The sequence below is a fragment of the Cololabis saira genome, chromosome 9 (assembly GCF_033807715.1).
Source record: "Cololabis saira isolate AMF1-May2022 chromosome 9, fColSai1.1, whole genome shotgun sequence".
NCBI classification, from domain to species: Eukaryota; Metazoa; Chordata; class Actinopteri; order Beloniformes; family Belonidae; genus Cololabis; species Cololabis saira.
The window spans coordinates 26965975-26989477 of NC_084595.1; the positions used below are offsets into that span (position 1 = coordinate 26965975).

The 23503-nt window shown below is 37.6% G+C and overlaps 1 long non-coding RNA gene across 1 annotated transcript in view; it reads left to right on the top strand.

The window, feature by feature from the left end:
- The window catches only part of LOC133451031 (uncharacterized), a 40060-nt gene extending 27145 nt beyond the window's left edge, over positions 1-12915 (top strand). Inside the window, exons 3-4 of the long non-coding RNA XR_009783142.1 lie at positions 4706-4782; positions 12647-12915. This is a non-coding gene — a long non-coding RNA (uncharacterized LOC133451031). The remainder of the gene's footprint in view (positions 1-4705; positions 4783-12646) is intronic.
- The last annotated feature ends 10588 nt before the right edge of the window (positions 12916-23503 follow it).

The following is a 23503-nucleotide window of genomic DNA, read 5'->3' on the forward strand; positions in this document are numbered from 1 at the left end:
GAATTATAGACAGCTGTCCGTCACATACCATAATGAATATTAGTTACCCCCTTTCCTATTGTGGGCATTTAGTCAACATTTTGAGCTATATCTACTCACACAAATACACACATAAGTTACCCACAATCATGGGTACTTTCCTGCAGACTTCCACTGCACCAGGCTTCAAGAGGGACTCCAGCCCTACAAGCTTTGGACTGTGGTCTGTATATAGTGCAATAGAAAGCCTCTTTAGACTAACATTAAACCAGTTTAAATCAGTCCAATACTTCTTTGCTTGACCATTCGCCTCTTTGTCTCTTCTCCTTTCTCCTGCTGGCAATTTCAAATTCATCTTCCTGCCCTCTAACGATGGCAAAAGGGCAAAGGAGTTTACTTAGTCACACTGAGTTTAGGAAGATGAGGAAAGTCTGTGATTCTATGTCTGTGTCTGTGTGTGTGTGTGTGTGTCTCCCTGGACAAAATGCATAAGTGTATGTACACGCACTCACACACACGCACACAGCAACTGTGTTTGATCCAGAGTTAGCCCTGCAGCTCCCAGAGACTCAACAAAAGGCCTCCTCTATCCATTGTATGAGCTGTGTGTTTCCCAGGAGAGCTCGGGCTCAGTAAGAGAGGGGCTCCAGATCTCTTTCGCCTGACATGGATGTTTATTCGCTTTATGGTCCAGCAGAACACCCTCAAAAGGACTGGCCTGAGCACTTTGACGTGCATGACATATAGGTTTCAAAAAGAGGAGACGGGCAAGAGGGTGTGAGAAAGAGAAAAAGGAGAGCGAATGTCTTGACAGATGAACAGACATATGAGGCAGACAGATAGAGACCAGGCCTGTCTATGAAGGTGTTCTCAGTGCACTCATATGAAAAAGAATATTCAGGGTTTTCTTCGTCATTTTATTTGCTTCTTGTCTTTACACTAGTCAGCTTCATGTCAGCCTTGTTCATGAATGAGGATCCACCCAGCAGGTAGAGATTTCTTCCTGATCTTGACAAGCCCTCCCATCCCTGAATGCATACTAATTTCCTCAGAACTACCGACACAGAGCAAAACAAATACAAACTGCCTGGGCTACTGTTCGTTGCTTCAGAAGCAGGGATTGCGCAAGTTAGCAGATAGTGGCTGTATGTTGTGGGCGTGTGATTATTCAGTCTGCTGTAGACGGTGAACTTTACAGGGACGACTTAAGTACCTGGCTTGATCTTAAAGAATCTGTCTATATACTGTACCTTCAGTGTAAGATCTGGAACTAATGGAGGGAAGTCATTCCTGTTTAATCAAAAGTTATGAGTTCAGCAGACAATAACTGATTTTGACAGTTGCAATTTTTTATCGTCAAATGTTTTCCCTATATATATATATATATATATATATATATATATATATATATATATATATATATATATATATATATATATATATATATATATATATATATATATATATATATTTTAAAAAATGTCCTCAGCTGCTCCTGCCTCTCTTGCAGTCTTTATATCAGAAGGTTGAATGCTGTCTATCAGCATACTTTGCCTTTTCTGACAGTACGAGTGCTGTTGGGACTTATAAGTGACTGTAGGGTTGAACATGGATCTCATGGAGCTCAATAGAGCTGCAGAAGCCAAGTTGAAAACAAACATGGTAGGCTGATACGATCTAATCTGCTGAATGCCATTATCGTCTAAGATATCGCTATACTCCCTTCCACACCCGCACAAACCCACACTCGCTCCCCTTCTACTCCCTTTGAGGTAGAGGCCTATGTGTTGAAGCTGAGAGTGAATGTAAGCTATTATTATAGTGTAACCAGACTCTACAGCAGGTTGTTTGATCCTGTTTTGGGCCTGAAAGGCCCTTTTTCTCACTAAAACTGCCACATCAGCAATGGGTCAGGCATCAGACTCTGTTTGTAGAGTCCTTTGTCTTCACAAAACTTTTACTTATTTCATTTTGGCTTTCTCTCTCACAGCCAGTGTAACTTTTTTTATCCAGATTCAGATATGAATCCATCATTTTGATTATAATCCAGAAGTACATATATTCATGTACAATTTATGGTATGCACTGTATCTCTAGCTTTTTAATTTCTCTGTGCAGACATTGAGATTATATTCATTGCTCTATAACAAAATAGCGAATGGATTTAGTTGACAAAAGCTTTCCTACATTGTTTTGTTCACCAACAATGCTTCCCATGAAATATCCGAGCTCTTGTTGTTCACCTGTTTACCCAACATGCTTTTATTATTTACATTACAACATAGGACCATGATGCTGTATTATCAATGGTTTTGGGGCATTCACTTGCACTCACATGCTTTTGTTACTGTTTGGTGATGATACTCTCAATTTATGATCTGTTTAGCTTTCAGTGTGGACAATGTGGATGCAAATACCCCCCTCCCATTATACTGGCTCTCTTTGTATGTCTGCTTTCTTCCTAAAGAGGTATGGCTGAAGAGGTGGAGGGGAGGGGATGCAATTGTGCTATATGTTTTTTGGAGGGAGATTTGTGTGTGGACACACACACACACTCATATTCACAAATTTGCACATCCCTGCCCTCAACCCATTTCAGACGTGAGAAACTGTACCTTCATTTGCATAAGAATAATTGACACTTCAAATTAGCCTTCCTATCAAAGAGGATTATTTTTCTCAGCATATGTGCAGGCAGTGAGCGCTGCCATACTGGAGAATATGAAAGGGAGGGCAAGAAGAGTGGGAACGGGAGGGGGTATGTCATAGAAGATTAACTCCTTCATTTCCTCAAACCAAACTAGATTTGATGTGCTTTTTTTATTGCAAATATAAGTAGATATAGAGTGAAACAGACTTTTATGAAGAAAAAATAATACATTATTTTTTCCCTAAATCAAAGGATCCTAACACTCCGGCAAGAAAAAAGATGTGTTTGATTAGTGTTTTACCTTTGAACACTTTGGCTATGCTCTTTGTGTTATGTGCGGGTTTACAAGTCTATATTCACCTCGGTTGCTTTGGGCGCAGGCCAAGTGAGCAAGTGCTATTAAACAGGGTCTGAGTGTGTGTGTGTGTGTGTGTGTGTGTGTGTGTGTGTGTGTGTGTGTGTGTGTGTGTGTGTGTGTGTGTGTGTGTGTGTGTGTGTGTGTGTGTGTGTGTGTGTGTGTGTGTGTGTGTGTGTGTGGGTGTCGGTGGGTGTGTGTGGGGCTGTGTGGGTTGGTGTCACCTGGATGAATGTGTGCAGATTGAAGGTTTGCCCACATTAAACCATTAGAGCAAGTGCAATGTTGAATTATTGATAATGGCTAATGAAAAGGATCAGTTCAGGATGAACCACAGCCCTAAGGCTAATGCATGTACACGCACATGCACGTACACGTTCAACATCTATTTCAGCTATTCTTACACGAGAGTTAAACTAGTACACGTGGGTTATTTTTCTTGGTATGGCCCAGTCTTCATTGTTTCATTATGTTTCAGTTACATTACAACGCATTCCCCTTCAAAGCACTCCCATGCTCAGCACTGCAAGAAGGTAGCTGCTGTGTGATTCCAGGCTTGCTGAGCTGACAACAAGAGAGCCTTTTAAAGGTTGAGCTGTTTTTCAGGGAGAATGAGGGACAAGGATTCATTTGGGGGAAGGGTTGGAGAAAGGGGAATGAGGGTTTGGGGTAAGTGGGGGGAAAGTCTCGGCGCCAGCCCCTCTGAAGCGCTCAGCATCCCCCCGCTCCTGGGATGGCGGATGTGTCTGTGTGTATCCATGACAACCTTGCTGCATGCAGGGATATACCACGGCAACATGGCAAAAGAAAGTTAATGTAGATTTGTGTGTGTATGTGGGTGTGAATGCTTCATATAGGCCTACTAAGGTTGAGGAAATGAATATTCACACATTCATGGTGAAGCTGGTGGTTGACCACAATGTATCTCTAAAGCCTTCACTTTTACTCATAGCTGGTAACAGTTGCTGTAAAAATACTCTTGCGTCAATTTTTTATATTTGTTGTGAAAACACCCTCACCCACCCTTTTTTGTCCTAATCCTTTATACTTTCACAGACACACAAAAAGTGCACCCTGACATTCACTCAGGTCAGGCTTTGCTTAAAGTCTGACAGATATGTATTCATTCTGGGATACACAGTCATGTACATATTTGCACATTTACGCTTAAAGTTACTGCCCAAGCTGTGTGACAACATTCCTATCTGGGATCGCATGGAATCTCACTCCGAAAGTAACCATAATGATGCTTAGATGAGGTTGTATAAAAGAGAGAGGAGGGTGCTTTTTGCGACTCATAAACTATTGTTTTTAATTTTTTTATTATTAATATCTTAAATACATCTCCTCATGTGCTCTTGTAGAAGTGTATTTTTAACCCCAAGTGTTTTTGGTATGGGTGGGGGTGGGGGGGTGAATCAGGTAAATAATTCACAATAGCTGAAACTCTTTCGATGTAACCTTTAGAATGAAGATGGGAGGGAGACCTTGGAGACCTAGTTATGTAGAGCCACAACACAGTCCAACCCAACCTTGTGTACTCTTTTGATTTTGTGATACAATGTATCTAGAAACAAGTAATAAGCTAGGGCTTCTGTGTTCTGATAAAGTTTGATGCAGGCTCTGTGAAATATGTCCAGCTATGTGTAAATGTGTATATCCCCAGTACTTAATATGACCCTCATCATGTTTTTTTCTTTTTTCTTTTTTCTTTATTCCAGGCTGGATGAAGTTATGGCTCATAAATGTCTGGAGCCTCTACTCTGAAGACATCAAGGATATTCAGCTGATCTCTGAGGTGACTGAGCTGTCCATTTTAAAACATTACTCTTTTGACCCACTTGTTTTATGGACGACATTTTCACACCAGCAGCATTTAGATCCTTTTTTTTCAGAGGAACTACTGTAAGAAAGTGACTGTGAGAAATTTGGAGACACTTTGGCTCTATCAAATGACTGATGGAAGGAGTCGCAGTGAGAAATGCTGCACTAATGAAATCCACTAACCTACATTCTATATTGCTATCCATTTCTCAACAGACAAAGAAAGGACATTCATTTGGGTAAAACATAACTGGTCCCGAAAGTAAAAGAGGACTTTTTTGAGAAGGAAGAGGAACATCCATTATTTACTACATCCTGGTTGCTAGACACTTAGGAGATAATGCAGTGCTTGAAGCATACAAAACATAGAGCCTCCTCGGTGTTGGCTGGGCCATTGTTGTGTGTTTTGAACATGTCTGTTTCCATCCATACTGACAGCTGAAAAAGAATATGTCTCCCTGAGGTTCAGAAGCATGGACAGAAATAGAGAAAAGAAGGGAGGCAGAGACTGGCATGGTGAAGAAATGAAATGCGTTTGTGTGTGTCACAGCTTTGTGCAGGTGTGTTGCTCACGTCCATGCATTAGTATATGTCTTTGTCTGGTTATAACCATGAATACATCCAGCTGTATGCCCAAAACATCTATGCCACACTATACTGTATACTGTGTAAATAATCATACTTGACATTTGTATTCATGTGTACCGTATATACATGTGTACCATCGGTACCGTATATACATGTGTACCATATATACATGTGTACCATATATACATGTGTACCATGTGTACCATATATACATGTGTACCATATATACATGTGTACCATATATACATGTGTACCATATATAAATGTGTACCATGTGTACCATATATAAATGTGTACCATATATAAATGTGTACCATGTGTACCATATATACATGTGTACCATATATACATGTGTACCATATATAAATGTGTACCATGTGTACCATATATAAATGTGTACCATATATAAATGTGTACCATGTGTACCATATATACATGTGTACCATATATACATGTGTACCATATATAAATGTGTACCATATATAAATGTGTACCATGTGTACCATATATACATGTGTACCATATATACATGTGTACCATATATACATGTGTACCATATATACATGTGTACCATATATAAATGTGTACCATATATAAATGTGTACCATATATACATGTGTACCATATATAAATGTGTACCATATATAAATGTGTACCATGTGTACCATATATACATGTGTACCATATATACATGTGTACCATATATACATGTGTACCATGTGTACCATATATAAATGTGTACCATGTGTACCATATATACATGTGTACCATATATACATGTGTACCATATATACATGTGTACCATATATACATGTGTACCGTATATACATGTGTACATATATACATGTGTACCATGTGTACCGTATATACATGTGTACCGTGTATACATGTGTACCGTGTATACATGTGTACCATATATACATGTGTACCGTGTATACATGTGTACCATATATACATGTGTACCGTATATACATGTGTACATATATACATGTGTACCATGTGTACCGTATATACATGTGTACCGTGTATACATGTGTACCATATATACATGTATACCATGTGTACCGTGTATACATGTGTACCGTATATACATGTGTACCATATACACAAGTGTACATATATACATGTGTACCATGTGTACCGTATATACATGTGTACCGTATATACATGTGTACCATATATACATGTGTACCGTGTATACATGTGTACCGTATATACATGTGTACCATATATACAAGTGTACCATATATACATGTGTACATATATACATGTGTACATATATACATGTGTACCGTGTATACATGTGTACCATATATACATGTGTACATATATACATGTGTACATATATACATGTGTACCGTGTATACATGTGTACCATATATACATGTGTAGCATATATACAAGTGTACATATATACATGTGTACCATGTGTACCGTATATACATGTGTACCGTGTATACATGTGTACCGTATATACATGTGTACCATATATACATGTGTACCATATATACATGTGTACCGTATATACATGTGTACCTTATATACATGTGTACCATATATACATGTGTACCATGTGTACCATATATACATGTGTACCGTATATACATGTGTACCTTATATACATGTGTACCGTGTATACATGTGTACCGTATATACATGTGTACCGTGTATACATGTGTACCGTATATACATGTGTACCATATATACATGTGTACCATATATACATGTGTACCGTATATACATGTGTACCTTATATACATGTGTACCGTATATACATGTGTACCGTATATACATGTGTACCATATATACATGTGTACCATATATACATGTGTACCGTATATACATGTGTACCTTATATACATGTGTACCGTATATACATGTGTACCGTGTATACATGTGTACCGTATATACATGTGTACCATATATACATGTGTACCGTATATACATGTGTACCTTATATACATGTGTACCGTATATACATGTGTACCATATATACATGTGTACCATATATACATGTGTACCATATATACATGTGTACCATGTGTACCATATATACATGTGTACCATATATACATGTGTACCATGTGTACCATATATACATGTGTACCATATATACATGTGTACCATATATACATGTGTACCGTATATACATGTGTACCATATATACATGTGTACCATATATACATGTGTACCATGTGTACCATATATACATGTGTACCATATATACATGTGTACCATATATACATGTGTACCATGTGTACCGTATATACATGTGTACCATGTGTACCGTATATACATGTGTACCGTATATACATGTGTACCGTATATACATGTGTACCATATATACATGTGTACCATGTGTACCGTATATACATGTGTACCATATATACATGTGTACCATATATACATGTGTACCATATATACATGTGTACCATATATACATGTGTACCGTATATACATGTGTACATATATACATGTGTACCATGTGTACCGTATATACATGTGTACCGTGTATACATGTGTACCGTGTATACATGTGTACCATATATACATGTGTACCGTGTATACATGTGTACCATATATACATGTGTACCGTATATACATGTGTACATATATACATGTGTACCATGTGTACCGTATATACATGTGTACCGTGTATACATGTGTACCATATATACATGTATACCATGTGTACCGTATATACATGTGTACCGTGTATACATGTGTACCGTATATACATGTGTACCATATATACAAGTGTACATATATACATGTGTACCATGTGTACCGTATATACATGTGTACCGTATATACATGTGTACCATATATACATGTGTACCGTGTATACATGTGTACCGTATATACATGTGTACCATATATACAAGTGTACCGCATGTACCGTATATACATGTGTACCATATATACATGTGTACATATATACATGTGTACATATATACATGTGTACCGTGTATACATGTGTACCATATATACATGTGTACCATATATACAAGTGTACATATATACATGTGTACCATGTGTACCGTATATACATGTGTACCGTGTATACATGTGTACCGTATATACATGTGTACCATATATACATGTGTACCTTATATACATGTGTACCATATATACATGTGTACCGTATATACATGTGTACCTTATATACATGTGTACCGTATATACATGTGTACCGTATATACATGTGTACCGTATATACATGTGTACCATATATACATGTGTACCATATATACATGTGTACCTTATATACATGTGTACCATATATACATGTGTACCATATATACATGTGTACCGTATATACATGTGTACCGTATATACATGTGTACCATATATACATGTGTACCATATATACATGTGTACCATATATACATGTGTACCGTATATACATGTGTACCTTATATACATGTGTACCGTATATACATGTGTACCGTATATACATGTGTACCGTATATACATGTGTACCATATATACATGTGTACCATATATACATGTGTACCGTATATACATGTGTACCTTATATACATGTGTACCGTATATACATGTGTACCATATATACATGTGTACCATATATACATGTGTACCATGTGTACCATATATACATGTGTACCATATATACATGTGTACCATATATACATGTGTACCGTATATACATGTGTACCATATATACATGTGTACCATATATACATGTGTACCATATATACATGTGTACCATATATACATGTGTACCATGTGTACCATATATACATGTGTACCGTATATACATGTGTACCATATATACATGTGTACCATATATACATGTGTACCATATATACATGTGTACCATATATACATGTGTACCGTATATACATGTGTACCATATATACATGTGTACCATATATACATGTGTACCATATATACATGTGTACCATATATACATGTGTACCATATATACATGTGTACCATGTGTACCATATATACATGTGTACGTATATACATGTGTACCATATATACATGTGTACCTTATATACATGTGTACCGTATATACATGTGTACCATATATACATGTGTACCATATATACATGTGTACCATGTGTACCATATATACATGTGTACCGTATATACATGTGTACCATATATACATGTGTACCATATATACATGTGTACCATATATACATGTGTACCATGTGTACCATATATACATGTGTACCATATATACATGTGTACCATATATACATGTGTACCGTATATACATGTGTACCTTATATACATGTGTACCGTATATACATGTGTACCATATATACATGTGTACCATATATACATGTGTACCATATATACATGTGTACCATGTGTACCATATATACATGTGTACCATATATACATGTGTACCGTATATACATGTGTACCATATATACATGTGTACCATATATACATGTGTACCATGTGTACCATATATACATGTGTACCATGTGTACCGTATATACATGTGTACCATGTGTACCGTATATACATGTGTACCGTATATACATGTGTACCGTATATACATGTGTACCGTATATACATGTGTACCTTATATACATGTGTACCGTATATACATGTGTACCGTATATACATGTGTACCGTATATACATGTGTACCGTATATACGTATATAGGCAAGGAAAGGCAAGTTTATTTATATAGCACAATTCAACACAAGGTAATTCAAAGTACTTTACATCGACATTAAAAGCGGCAAGACATAATTAGACAGTAAATAACAATAAAATGAAATAAAATTATGAGAAAACAAGGTAAAATAATAAAAGGCACAATATAATGTGCATATAATGTGTACCATGTGTACCGTCTATACATGTATACCGTGTGTACCTTATATACATGTGTATCATAAATAGATATGTACCGTGTGTTACATATATACATGTGTACCGTGTGTACCGTCTATTGATGTGTGCTGTGTGTACTGCATATACACGTATACCGTATATACAAGTGTACCATATATACATGTGTACCGTGTGTACCGTCTATTGATGTGTGCTGTGTGTACTGCATATACACCTATACCGTATATATACGTATACCGTATATACATGTGTACCGTGTGATTCTTATATACATGTGTATCATAAATAGATACCGGTATGTAGCGTGTGTACCGTATATACAAGTGTACCATATATACATGTGTACTGTGTGTACTGTATATACATGTGTACTGTACATTTACTGTACATTTGTACCATATATACATGTGTACTGTGTGTACCGTACATACATTCAAAGACATGAAACTCATGTATACTGTAATCACACTTTGGGCAACACCACCACACCAGAATCTACTTGTCAATTTCCAAGGGGACATCTTGACATGAAATCTTTTTTTATGTATCATTATTACTTATTTTCCAGAAAAAAAAGTAGAAGAAGTTTAAACAGTTTTTAATTATCTTGATAAACACATCAGGGTTGACAAATTATGTTAATCCATTGATAGAAATACTTAATATAATTAATAAACTTCTTTGGCTCCATTTCTGCATGCAGTCTATGATTTGAATCAGGTTTATCAATAAAGATAGCTAAGCTGGACATTGATACGGAGCCCTGTAGTTTTGATATTAACTGTCTCAAACATTATATCTATAATCAAACTCGTCAATAAAATGTTATCACAACTCACGTCAATACAAAAATGAAAAAAAAAACTAAACTTTGTCTTCACATTAACAATTATAACTTGGCCTCGATTACATGGCTTCTTTAAAGTTATTTTTTTTCCTATTGAAATAGGTTGATGGCTTTTGCCCAGACATGCTACAATTTGCCAATAACTAACTTTAATGGAAGCACTTTGCACTGTGATCCATCTTTGTTGGTACTTTTCTTTGTATCTTACTTTATGTATTGTTTTGCTACCGCACATTTTAGTGCCAAGTTACTAAGTTTGCCGTACTGCAGTTGTCCTTTCCATACTTGGGTATTAAAGTGCAGTGTCAGCAGACAGTAGCAGGAGTATATACATAGAGGCACATGTGGCTTTTACTGAAATCAGCTGTCACACATAGACAGGCTTGGTGTGCCCTTGAGGTGCTGTGAGCAGACAGGGTGGTGTGCTGGAATTGTCTGAATCCACCTCCCTTCATCTTCTTTGAGTTGGACTCTGGATTTGGCTTTTAATGGCCCAGGGACCCCCTGCCAACCCTGCGCAGTTCTGTCCTGTCAGGCAAACATCACAGAAATTTGTTGATGGAGACAGCCAAGGCCAAAACAGTACTGGTTTATATTCTGAATTCCCTGAAAAACAGTGGATGGTTGCTATTACTACTGTAGGTAGCTTGGAAAGGAGTCATTGACTTGTAACATATATTTAGTGTTTGGCAACACAAATGAACAAGCAGATGTAGAGTACGCCTCAGTTGATATAATTGATCTTAATCCGATGTCCTGCTCTGTTTGTGCTGTCAAACAATAAAGTAGCTAAACTGACTGTCTCATATGATCCCAGCTGTTTTGTGTAGCCTGTACAGTCCTACTAAATCCATCGTCCAATGCATGAATATAATCTGTTATGATAGAACTGGGATAACTTGATGTCTTTTTGGAGGAAGGGAGTGTCCAGTACATGAAGAGTAGATGGGGAAGGGCTGAAAGTGCAGCTAACCTAGCTTGGGCCGAGTGTACAGGAGAGCTTATAAGGCGTTCCCCGGACCTTACAGTCTTCCAATCTGCTCAGTGAAAGAATAATAAGCAGCTGTAATCCTGAGACACTCCCAGGCCTGTGTCTTCAACTACAAAAACCTTTGCTGGGTGTCTTATCAGGTTCTAAGGATGTTGTGTAAGACAATACATGTGAGAAGTCCAGAGGGAACAATGAGAGGAAAGTGCAGTTTGATATGAAGGGGACTAGTGTCAGTGGATATTGCTGAGACCTTTGTCGGCTTTAAGTACGCTGGGAACTCACAGTTCACACTGTATTCCTTTCATTGAAGACTCACTTCTTTTTTATTTTTTAAATGCACCATCCTTCATCCTCCAGCAGTGAAAAACTATATGCAGAGGATGTGTTTCCTCTTTTTGATAAAGCGTAAATGACTTGATTTAATTGGGAAGGTTGATAATCACACATTTGCTATCGATCATTTCTTCTTACACATTTTTGCTTTTAAATAATCATTGTTATAAAATCAACTATGGTTCGGTGATGAAATGAGATATTAAGGATTATTTTATGTTTCCCTTTTGCAGTAACTGGTGAAGAGGACAAGAGTCGGCATTTCAGCAAGACAGAAGCTTCAAGGTCTCCATTCGAACGCTTCACAACCCACACTGTACCCTTTATGCTTCTTTACTTCTGTCACTGAGTTGGATAAGACCCCCCCACCCCCCAACCTATTTATTTTTATTCATTTATCTTACAAGGACTTCCCAAAATAGAATGAAAAAAACTCTGCATGTTAAAACTGTATTTCATGTAAATGATTGAAGTTTTTTTTGCATGTTTTTGACAGCTAAATAAAGACCTTCTTTTCCTAAGTGGTATTTTTAATGTGAGTTCTTTCCTCTTTTCTGTGCAGAGTCGTGGCTCTTTGGTAAAGAACAGTGTGCTTGACATAATTGGGTCCCATTTGAATGTGAAAAGAGCATACAAGCTGATGAAAGCTGGCGGTATGATCAAAGCAGCATGAGTCCCGATCAAAATCGTACACCTGACACAGTTGTGGTTTATCCAGACAAACTAATACAATTTAAAGAAACAGATTTCACACAGCACCATGAAAACTGTCTTTTGGAAATGTTGTTCTGTTCTTCAGTGAGTAACATTTTTGGTGAACTGACATCTGCTAAATAAGAGCACAACTGTAACAATTTAACCTGCAATATTTCTGATGATGAATTGTTTTTCACTTTAAAAAAAAATCCAGTATGAGTAAAATGTAAAAGTTTACTGTGTTCACACAAAACTGAAATGATGAAAATTAAGATTCTAACCCGAGCTGACGAATTGTTTCATATGGAAAGTTTTCTCCCTCTTCCATCTTTTATTACTCATTCATCTTATTGTAATTCTCAATTTTCTCTTTTCCTTCCTAATCATATTAATTCTCTCCGTTCATCCCTACTAAACATTCATTCTAACTATATTTCTCACACTCACCCCGTCTTCATTTCCTTTACCAACATCAGTCTTCCTTTCTTTCGTTCGACTGTTTTTCAGACTCATCTATTCCCAATTCTCCACCCCCCAAAACCATTCTTTTGCTACCCCTCTTACACTCACTTCCTCTCTCTCTCTTGTATTTCTCTTCCTCTCAGATGTCAGATCACAGTCTAGTCTTCCGCTTGCCCTGTCATCACATTTTTCACACAGCTCCATCCTTTAATTGGACCTGTATCATCATATCATATCATGTAGAATACCTGATCACAGCAAGACATGAAAGATGGCTTCACACTATCCCCCTACAGACAGATAGACAGACAGACACACACACACACACACACACACACACACACACACACACACACACACACACACACACACACACACACATACACAACCATGTTCACACACATCAGTGGTCATATGGGACACAAATCCAAGCTGATGGCTGTGTCTGTGTACATTTTTGCACCTCATGTTTGCAGCAGAATGTTGATGGGAGGGCTATACTGTGACAGGTGAGATGGTGTGTTTTCCAAGAGAGTCCAGTGGTGTTTATATCAAATGTTGGAAGCTTTTGTGATCATAAAAAGGGTGCCCTGGAGCCAGGTGTGTTACCTCTGCAGGTAACTATCAAAATAAAGAAAATGCCAAAAAAGAAAAGGAAAAATGTCTAGGGATTGTTAAAATAACTCACACTTGACTCCTTATCATTTTTCAGAACTTGCTCAGTCATTCTAGCTTCGACTTGAAATGTAAACTACACTGGAACAGTGTTGATTATACATACAGAACTCTATTTACAGCTAAATAAAATTAAATAATCAATTTATTTTTGACACTGTGCTCACATTTGCTATTAGTTACATCCATCCAGATGACACCACTAAAAATTCTATATTTAAACTTTAAAATGTCAAGACATGTTGAAGCACTTTCTAATTAAGCCAGAAAGATTAATTAGAAATGATATAATACATTTCTCTTCCGGGATAAATAAAGTATTTTTGATTGAACTGACCTGAATTGAATGCTATATAAAGTATATTTTATTCTATAATTCTATATACCTCTTTAAAATCTTCCATTTTTGGCTGGCCCACTGCCCCAAGAACTGTGCAGCCTCTGTACACTGCATGCATAGAGTTGTCTTTACTACCAAGTGACATGGTGACAGTTGATCAACAGCATACAGGTCCCATCTATCATAGCCAGGTAGTTCATTTCATAAAGCTTCATGTGCCAAGTCAAAAATAAAGTTTAAAAAATATATTAGGAAAACACTAAGACGAGAGTGACCACAGAGTGAAATAGTGTTGCCCAGATTATAACACAAGGAAAAGAATAGTTTTGCGGCATGAATCTAACTCTGCTCTCTAAGGAGAAAGTGGAGTGTTTTTGAGCGTTTTGCTCACCCTCCTGTAACCTAATAAGGGCCTGTTTGTAGCTTCATGAAGCTGACACTGATGCATGAAACAGAAGTAGGTCAAAAAAGAACAAAGAGGTAAAATAGCATCACAAAGAATGCAGAAAAACTACTCGTTATTTGGATTTCTTGAGAATGCAGCAACGTGACATTTTCTCCCTGTGACTGGGTTGAGTTTTGAATCTTAAACCTAATAAGAAAACCTCTGAATGCCAAACTGAAAGACGTCTGAAAACAGTGTAGAATTGAGAAGTTCATCTCAGGATTTAAACCACATTTTTTTTCATTAGGTTTCATATTCTGAACAAAGAATCATATTTTTGGGGTCTTTATACATCCTCAGTTATGTAGGTTATGTTCATCTGCCACAAGAAGAGCGGTAGTGTCCCCACTATGGCCTGGGAAGTTCCCCCTTGACTAAGCCACTGGCATACTTTCTGTCAGCATTACTTCACGATGACAGCTTGCCATAATTCATCATTAAAGAACACATGCTTATTTCACATGTTGCTATAGAGCTTATTTGAGAAAAAAAAATGTAATCATTAAAAAAGTAGATCAAGGTCTCAGCTGTGTATTTACAGAATGTTTCATACCAACTTCTATTATTTGGTATAGTTTCCAAATTATTTATTTGGAAACTATACCATTATATGATAAGATGTTAGAGCAGAATGTCATTTTATTATCACACAATTTTCAGACTTTTTGTTAAATATTTTGTTTCCTTGCACTATGCAGACACATAGACATATTTCATTTTATATCCATTACATATCCACGCCACATGGGGTCCTGAATTTCCTCAGGGAGGGACTGCTCCTCAACAAGGGACAAAATTGGGATTGTTTTTTTGTTGCAAGTCCGTGAAGCAGAACAAGAAAAAAATGTAATTTAATTTCTCAGACACTTTCCTGAGTGAACGGGTAAACTGATAGGAACGACTCTTTCTTTCATTTTTGTATACCCAATTTCAACCCTATTCAGGGTCACGGAGGAGCTGGAAGAATCACAGTTGTCATTGGAGGAGAGCCTGCAGTTAACAGGGAGGATACACATGTCATTTAGGTGGAGTCTAACTCTCATGCTAAAGTCTAAATGTACACACTCTTTCCACTCTTCTTAAAGGAGTTTTTATGTTTGCCCCCTAAACGTAACCTTGGAAACTGCTGCCAGTGAAAAGTTGAAAAACAAAACTTCTAAACTCAATTTCTTGATAGAACTTTTTCTTATTCTTTCTTTTCTTCTCCTTTCTTTGAATCCTTCCTCTTTTTCTCCACACAACAGCACAGTATTTCACTTTTATCTACAGATAGCAGGACTTGGTGTAATCTTATTTTGTTAAGGGGAAGATTCACTCGTGCTATCCACCCCAGGATCCCAACAGACGACAAGATACAGAGCTCCGAATCTGGAAACTTCATAGAGAGAAAAATGAGGTCTAACTGAAACTACATTTTGTGGGTGTTTTTAATTCTCGGCTTGTTCTCTTGGAAGATCTGGAAACTGTAGATGCCGACTGCATAGTGTGTCAGTAGAAACCTAGTATGGTGGGGTGTGGGGGACAGAAGGATTTTAAAAAGCGCCTTAAGTGTGCTTCAGGTCACTTCTGAAATCTGAAGCTTGGTAAAACAGTTTTTTTTAATCTTGAGCGGTTGCAGAGTTTCAATGGATTTATCTATAGAGATGCTCTCAAGTCAAAATCACTGAAAGACTGATTTTGATTAACAGTAGTAGGGTAATTTAAATGTCCCATATTGAGTTTTACTGACTTGAAATAGTTCAAAAGAGATTTTTAACATTACATTTTCATCCTTGATTCATTTTAAGTGGTACATGACTAACCTTGTTTTACAGCATGGATGCATGGGCTCTTTGCTTTAGTCAGAATGAAGTTTTGCTTTGCCATTAACTGCAGCATCTGATATCAGCAAACCTTTCCTACTTTGTTGCATATTTACTGCAAATGTACCTCTTATAATCTGAATACAGTGCAGTCTTTCCAAGAGGATCACAGGGTGGGATGGTTAGTTTTACACACCCCAGCCACAGTCCACATTTGAAAAAAGTGACCATAAACTGCAAAGTGGAGACGCTGGGACGGGGAATTCAACCAGGCAGTCAGAGAGGTACCACAGAAAAACAGGAAAGCGGCTGCATCATTTTTTTTATTTAAAAGAAAAAAGAAACAAATATAATTATATATTTATATATATATATATATATATATATATATATATATATATATATATATATATATATATATATATATATATATATATATTGTATTTTGAATTGTTATCCATGTCAAATGAGTTGGGGCAGCACAGTGGCTTAGTGGTTAGCACTGTTGCTGCACAGCAAGAAGGATCTGGGTTTGATTTCCGGATCCAGTAGCAGTAATCTTTCTGTTTGGAGTTTGCATGTTCTCCTTGTGCTGATGTGGATTTCCTCCAATTCCTCCAGTTTCTTCCCACAGTCCAAAAAACATGTATGTTTTTATGATCTGCTGTGGCAACCCCTTCAGAAGGGATTAAGGGGATTGTAGTAGTTTCTCAGGATATTTAAATATCAAAAGGCTACAGATATTTCTGTCTGCCTTCTGTCAAAAATATTTTATGTCTGATCAACAGCCACTGTTAATTGGATATAGATCTGTTAATTGAACCAAATGGTCCCATTATCAACAAAACACAATGAAAACGATCTAACACTGCGAGTGCATGTTTTAATTTTTCCGTATCTCACCAGGATTATGAGAAAATCAAAACGCATTCCAGACATATTTAGCAGATGTTTTCTGCATTTCTGCACAATATAAATATCCCTTTCTAAATTGTTGAAAACATTTCTGATATCATATTCTCTGCTGCCATAATGTTCTCATCGCTTCATAGTCGACTGCTATCACACGCTGCCTTGAAATGCTGAGAACGCTTGCTGGAGCTGGACAAGGACAGAGAACATCAAGTGTAACATGCTGTGTGAATGTTGCATGTGTGAATGTGAACTTTCTCTTTTTGTCCAGCTGAAAGATTGATTTTGAAGTGCAGAATGTTGACAGACTGTTCAGCTATCCCACGAGGCATGAGATCATGGGGCCGAAACACTGAAGCAGCCCTCTTCTTCCTTTCTTCTTCTCCCTCTTTCTTCTCTCTCCACTCCACTCCACTCTCCCTCCTCTCATTTCTCACACCCAACCCCTGTTCAATCTAACCCTTTTCTCCTCCCTGCTATTTTTACCTTCCTCTCTGATGGGTTTACTGATAGGTAACATTGATATTTATTGCCGGCTAAAATGAACTGCCATCTTGCAAGTGGTGGGTGGGGATTCCTTATGTGGGTCAACATGCTTGTTGAATTTTCTTTGAATTCAAGGCTGCTGGAAGTTTTCCTCAAAAATATAACCCCTGTCAAGATACCATCTACAGGAAAGAAAAAGAATGAGAAATGAAAGGGACTCAGAACATGTTTTAAATGTTTAAATATTCTCTATACATGTGCATTCACTTACAGTTCTGTTACAATTAATGTATATCCTCTCTGGGTGTATCATGAATTTCTTGCAGTCTAAACACAATAGCAAAGGGGAAAATTTGTAATTCAGCTAATCTAAAATGTACCTGTGGCTATAAAGTTTGAATCAGTCACATCTAAGCCAAACCTCCCTAACTAAGACTGATACCGGTACTTGAAATCCTATTTCTACAGCAGAGAGAACACAGCTCTCTGGAGAACCCTGTTTAGATCCTTTTAAGCAAGCTCTGCTAAGTTATACAAACTTCAGATTTGAATTCCTGAATTCCACCCAATAGTATCGTCGACCTGCAGGTCGTCACAAGGACGGAGGGTTACAAAAAAGAGCCAGTGATTCTCTCTGCTCTGCCATTAGTGTGTCGTGTTAGCCACTCCTGGGGTTCCAGCTTTGTTTTCCGTTCATGCCTCTGTTGCCTGATGCTTGGTTTAAACAAGCAGTATTCTTTTTTCAGTCTTTCAATTATACCATGCCCTGTAGCAGCACCCTGCACCCTCCACATATACCAAGACAGGAGTTAAGCGAGTGGGAGGAATTGATTTGAATTTGGCTTCAAATGGATATTTTAGTGATCCTGTGGTGTACAGTATCTATGTGTTTGTGCTGTGACTGGCTGATTTGAACTCCTTATGACCAAATATTTACTGAGCTATTGTAGTTATTGTTAAGAAGAGCTAGAAAAATGCTGATGCTTCAACCCAAATTTACCATGCCAGCCAAGTTAGCATGCGACTGCAAATGACAAGCATGTGCATATGTGCAATTTCAATTATGAAATAATTGGTCTACCAGGAACAACGCAAATAAGCAATGAGTTGCCATAATGCAGGTTGATCAGGGGCCTAGATATAAAGGTATAAATCTAATTACCTGTTAAAATTATTTTAGATGTACGATTTGGCACATGTGAAAACACAACTCCTTATTTTGAATGATAGTCATAAGACTTCAAGCTTCACATTAACTGCATTTGCATCTGTGGGTTTTTTTGTTGTTGCTTACAAGCCCACATAAAAAGCAAAGAGTCTTTAAAGGGACATATGACCAAAATTCTTCATTTATTCAGAACATATATTTGAGTATCTGAAGTGACTAACAAATCAAAACTCAGGCATAATACAGCCTTGTCACTACAGCTCATTGTAAAAACATGTAATTCAATAAGACATTCAGATTTTAAGGGTAAACCCAGATCACATTAAAAGTAGGCTGCTCACAAACTATCTAATATAAAGTTGTAACACCGATTTCCAAAGAGCCACACCTTGTTGAGGAGAAGGTCAAAGGCGAGATGAGTCATTCACTACCAGGCACTTTCAACTGAGGTGTAAAAATGCTGTTGAAAACATTGCTTTTGGTCTGTATTGCTTTGGTAAATTTTACAACAAATATTGTATAAGAAATCACACTTAAACCACAAAAAAATATGACAGACTAAAATAATAAGGAAACGTTTTGGAATAATCTAACAGCCAGCTATCATGGCCACACCCTAAACTGATATACATAATACCAATATACATACATACATACATACATACATACATACATACATACATACATACATACATACATACATACATACATACATACATACATACATACATACATACATACATACATACATACATACATACATACATACATACATACATACATACATACAGTACATGCATGCATGTATACATACACATTGCATATATATATAAAAATATATTAAGAATACGATTTAAAAACATGCACGTGAACATAAGCCTGCTTGTATTTGGTACTGTTCATTTCTTCTCCATACTTGGGGACACCAAAAATGAAAATACGGATGATAACATCCCAGGGACAGATGCTATGGCGTGTCAGTCAAAAAAAATAATCTGAAGGATATATATGTGACTGCAAATGACAAACGTGCATGGAAGTCTCAGTAAGAAGTACATTATTCCTTAAATAAGAGATATCGGCTGGTCTTTGCTTCCATTCAGACAGAAAATGATAATGCAGCTTAACCCTCATTTTAATTATGTCTCCTACCGGGGTTTTAAGTTAGTTTAGACATAACCTAACTTAAACATAACCCCCCAACCCGCCTTTTGATGTGCAACTCCTGTGCCAACTCTTCGTACTGTGAGGAGTTGGCACAAGTGTTGGCAGCAAGGCCAAATGCAATATTTATTTTTGTAAATGTTGCATTGTACTGCTACATGTAAATGTAGGTGTAAGGATGTTAAATATGTCTACATGATTCATTGAAGTGATACTTTGCCCAAATGTTGTGAGAGGAGGAGGAGAAACATCAATGAATACCTAACAAAGCAGCCTTATTCACACCTTTCAAGAGCTAACTTACATGCCTTGCTAGTAAATTTTGATGGTTGAAATTCTATGTTCTAAAAAACATAGAAAAATATGCATTACTCCATACAAGCTGCTAAAACAATGAAAAAAGAAAAATCACAAGCACAGTAAATGTACTGTACATACAAATGCAAGACCTAATATTTAACCGTAATAGTTGTACGGTAGTAAACATTTTTTTTTTAATTTTCCCACCACACACACCTGCCCATCATTCCCAGTCTCCATATCTCCTGGTCCCACGGCATCGACACGCAGGTCAAGTTCCCCTTTTGAAAGGGTGACAGAGAGGCTGAAACCTTGCAACCACAAAAACAGACAGTCTAGACAAGACCACACAGCCCTGACCCCAGTTAGACATTGTCCCTGGGGGGCTATAACAGCTTTGTTTCCATGTCGATAAATTCTATTTCCTGTCATACAAGCAGCACCGCAAACACTGTGACAACAAAACTTTGAGATCTGGACCACAGTCGTGTACACGGGAAGAAATGATACCATGACTTTTAGATCTGGACAAAATTGAAACTTTATTTATTTAATTACTTTTCTTTAACCATTATACCAGACAGAATACTTTGACATTTAATATTAAAATGTATATATTTAGTGGAACGGTTGACAGTTGGTGAAGTAAGCCTCGGGGCTTATGGGAACTGCGTCTCGTAGAAGATAAAGTCCATTTGTGGCTAAAAGAGTTCCGCTTAAATTTGGTAATCTTGATGAATTTGTTTTTGGTATGATTAATGTGAATACGTCTGGTGTTGGCGCAGGATCATCCGCTCCCACAGACGCATGTCTGGTTTTGGTTTTGGGGGGGGGGGTCAAAGACTGGCAATTTAAACATGAGTTATCGTCGAGTCACACGGCACAAATTAACATACAGCTTTAGACGGAGAATACAATGTCAGGGCCATTTAATTCAGAGTTTCCGGATGGAATATGGCCCGAGACTCCTCACTCTGTCTGTTTTGAGCAGGCTTGTGGCTAAGTATTATTGTAATTAGCCAGTGTTTGTGAATGCACGGGTGCACTCTGTCACTAATTCACTGTTATGCGTAGGAATATATAAGGTTGGTAAAATAAAAATGTCTGCAACAGCAAGTTTAGTGACCACAACATGCCAGCTGTCACATTTACAGAATGTTGCTTATTTGGCTCGCACACGGGCAGAATGGCCCCCTCTGACAACAATAAAGCAAGAAGTGGGTGAATGAAAAATAAAAACTGGACTATAATGAGAATCTTTCTTAATGGAATCCTCTCAAAAAAACATTCTCATGAAGTAGAACCTCCCATTTTTTCCGTTTCATCCTCCATGAGCTCGATCTTCATTGTACACATTAATAGACCTGATGCAGGATTTTAGTAGCTCCCTTCAACTGTTCCAGCAGACAAGCCGTCTGCCGTCCACCCCTCTCCATCTTTTGTCTCCCCATAGAGACCAGTGACATGTCTGAGTCATCCTGGATTACAGTAAGTATTTATAGAGAGTACAGTCATGACCTGCGCTTTGTGTGTACTTGCAGGAGTGTATGTGTATGTGTAGGTGGCATTGCCCTAAACCCAACATCTGTTGTCTGATGACTCACTTCATCTAGTGGAAGCTGCCACCAAGAAAACTGACGTCAATTTGCCCTGAGACAGAGTTATTGGTTGCCGTGACCTCACTGTACTCCAGTTTGAATAGGGAAAAGTGCTAAAGAATGTCCGTCATGTCAAAGACTGAACCTAATTTCCTGATTTCCACAGTGGGGTTGCATGTTAATGTAAACATTTAGCGTCACACTCACAAGCTGTGAAGTTATAGTCTGTGAAACAATACTGAAGAAGAAGGTAAAATTGTAAATGGAAGATTATTTTCTGTCTCCTTTTACACTTTGCACTTTTATACTATGATTCACTAACTGTGTTTTTTATTATGTGTTCCACATCTCTCACACTGCACTCACATGGCCACCAAAGACAAACTCAGTGGAACATAACATTGTTGAGATTTGGACATTTTAATTGAAGAGGCAGTAAGACCTGCAGCTGCCATTCTCATCTGCTTGAGCAAAAGGCAATGGATGGAGGGCGGTGGGGCTTTCTTTAAGAGGAGAGAGAAGGTGGGAATGTGAGAATGCACTGAATGCCTTCCAAATGAGAGATGCGGCATATTGAAAACTATATTAAATTACCCCCTGATTAACAATTTTGCCACGATCAGGCTAACCGCAGGGGGACTCTGTGGGGAGGCCCAAAGGCTATTCATCCCCACAGCGCCAGGGTCGAAAGGTGCCCCAAGTTCACAGGTTCAGGCCCTTTGTTATGCTAACACTATATCCCAAATCAGCTGCCTCCTCCATCGCCAGACACAAGCACTTCCCTGAGAACTTTCGGCCAGTCGCCGTTTCTCTGTTCACCTCAGCCCCCCCACTCCACTCCAACACACTCACACACAAACACACAAATGCTTTCATGCACAACTCCTCGTGTCCGTAAGTGTAACAAACGGGAGGAAGATGTAAAATGTCAAATCTATATGTCATCAATGCCCTAGAAAATGTATTTTCACATTTTGTGTCTGGGCAAAATATTTTATGGGCAAAATGTTAAAGAAATTACAAGGAGCTCTGTAAATTATAA